Below are 2,710 nucleotides of genomic sequence, written 5' to 3'. Positions count from 1 at the left end.
AATGGAATATGTGTGAGAACCCGAATATAAAAATTAAGTAAATAATTAAATAATAATATTACAATCTCAAATATTTTGGTGGTGAATTCTAAGGTGCAAATTAAATATTATTGGAGGATCTTTTAATTAATTTTAAACCTAAAATAAATTTATGGTGAAAGTCTTTAATTTAGAGACAAGGTTTATTATAAAAATAAAAATAAAAAGAGAGAGAGGAGGGGGTGACTTGAACTCTAGACCACAAGGTTAATATATAAGACTCCTACCATTTGAGTTGCATGTAACTTATATATATGTTTTGTATATTTATCTATTTATTTGACCTTTGTGTGCCCACCACTAGTATAAAATAAAATAAACACAAACCCTACTCTATTATTTGTTCACCACATAGGGCAACAACAGCAGCCACGGGAGAGGGTTAGAGAGAAGGAAAAAAAGGAGAAGATGTTGCAATCAAAGAACTTTTGGGTGTGTTGTGTTGTGTGTGATCATCAAAGGTTAGCCCTCCTTGGTTTTCTTCTCTTCTTTTTGTTCTTCATCCTTATTCTATAATTATTTTGTTCATTGATGGAGAGGTTGTAGGTTTATGTATTGTGTATATAGATATCCTATTAAGAAACTTGAGGAGCTAAATTTATGTGTAAAGATTGGGTGTAATTTTCAGTCCAAAAATTCTGTACAAAGTCACAAACTTTAAAAATCAAGAAACCATATCAAACGGATGAATTTTAATCTGAAATTTTTACAGTAGATCAATTACACATTGAATTGCATATCTGAATTTTTTCATAATTTTTGGGAGTCAAAATCCATATAAATTGAGGTATTCAAATCTGTCCAGGAAATCAGTCCGAAATAGTAAATTCGGGAGTGTTGTTCTCTTTGGGTATAAATCCAAAAATTATCAAATTAGTGTGATTAGAACCGGTTACGAGTCTAGTTTCATACGTTTTTGGCCTTGCATTGATTGCTCGTGTATATTAAGAGAACCGTCAATTTCTTTAAAGTGCTGCAGAAAACAACCTGTTTGGATATAATAAATTGTAGATAATTATTTTGATAAGCAAATCAAGTGAAACCAATTGGGTTTGGAACTTAGGATATATTAGATCATATCTGGAGGTTATTGGAATTTTTCGAATAGCGTGGAGTGGGTTTTGTAATTTTCAAAGTTAGCGAATAGATTGGGAAAACTAGTTTAAAACACTATTTTATCTTAAAGTTATTTTTAGTTAAGTTTCGATCGGAACCTATGTCTTGGGTGATTTTCGACCTTGAAGAACATGAACTTAGATAATATTTAAGAGTAACAGTGAGTTGGGTTGAGCCGTGTTAGTGCGTTTTAGTTTGAGGTTACTTAGTTCCTATTTTTTTTAGTATTTTTAAATTAGTTGTGACGCGTAGTTTTTATACTTGGTTCAGGCCACTAGTTGGACTTTTACACTCTATTCGAGGATTATATTATTTCGTTTCCAGGTGAGTAGTTTCATGCTACATATTTTTATAAATGTTCCCCTACCCTGAACTGTTGGAAAAATTAAATTGTTGTTTCATGATTAAACTGTTTTGATAAATTATTATATTATCAATTGAATCAAATTATTTCTGAAACATGTGTGAACTTGGCATACTGTAAACTATTTGTTTTGGTCTCATGTTTATAATGATGAACTACCATGTTTTGCGAAACTGATGTGTATTGATTATTGGGACCATGTGTGTATTTAGTCCAGGGAAATTATTCCACTGTGTGTGGTGACTCTGGCCACTAGGGAACAGATCCGGGTTGGGCCGTGATGACTCTAGTGCTCAACGATTGTAAGGAACAGACCTTTAAAAACAACTAGGTGACCTTCAATCGGATCGTCTTTGAGAAAAGGCCCAGGTGCCACCCTGAGGATGACTCTTAGTTCGGTATTGGATCCAACGGGGCTTATAGCCTGAGAAATGTGTGGCAGATTATTTGTTTTTATTGGTACCCAGAAAATTATTGGTGTTCATGTTATAATCTGTTTTAAGTGGAAAATGTCGTTTATCATGTTCTTGCGAGACATGAGTATTTTAAGTGTTGATTTGTGGAACCTTCTTTTTGAAACAGATTGTATTTACCAAACTGTATGCCAATCTAGTTTCTGTGATATATAACTTATTTTGGAATTGAACCTCGTTTTCAAAACTGTATTTACTATCCATGTTGCTACTCACTGAGCTATCAGCTGACTTAGTTTTTATCACTTCCAGGTGTTAGAAGGACTTAGAGTGGACTCATGGCGTAGCGGGGACTCAATTGCATGGACCTCTAGGGCATTCCTTTAGTTTAGAGTGTTATGTCAAGTTTGTGCATATTTATATTTATTCTTATCGAAGTTCATTTAGGATTATTTTTGATTTGTGGGTTGTTTATATCCCATAAGTTTGGATGGTTTTTGATTACGGTTGATTTTGCCGTTTATAATTGTGACATGTCTGGATTGAGTTTTGGTTATTTATTATTGGACTATTGTTCAGTTGTTCAATGTGATTGGATTCGTGTTCAGGCTTACGTGTGCCTTGGGCTAAGTCCCTGTGGGCCACGGCCGGTCATGCCCGGATTTGGGGTGTGACAATATGAGTTTATTGCATTTGATAAAACTGGGGAAGAAGCAGAATGGCTTCAAAATTTCCTAGAAAAGATTTCAATGTGGCCTAAATCCGTGTCAGCTATATG

The 2,710-nt window shown here is 33.9% G+C and overlaps 1 long non-coding RNA gene across 1 annotated transcript; it reads left to right on the top strand.

Moving 5' to 3' along the window:
* Positions 1–374: 374 nt before the first annotated feature.
* Positions 375–2,510, top strand: LOC145803189 (uncharacterized). The gene is made up of 3 exons (XR_014345310.1): positions 375–500; positions 1,426–1,479; positions 2,245–2,510. It is a non-coding gene; the product is annotated as an uncharacterized LOC145803189 (long non-coding RNA).
* The last annotated feature ends 200 nt before the right edge of the window (positions 2,511–2,710 follow it).

The sequence above is a fragment of the Camellia sinensis genome, chromosome 11 (assembly GCF_055761805.1).
Source record: "Camellia sinensis isolate YWXY chromosome 11, ASM5576180v1, whole genome shotgun sequence".
In the NCBI taxonomy this organism is placed as follows: Eukaryota; Viridiplantae; Streptophyta; class Magnoliopsida; order Ericales; family Theaceae; genus Camellia; species Camellia sinensis.
This window is presented reverse-complemented; position numbering and strand designations above follow the sequence as displayed.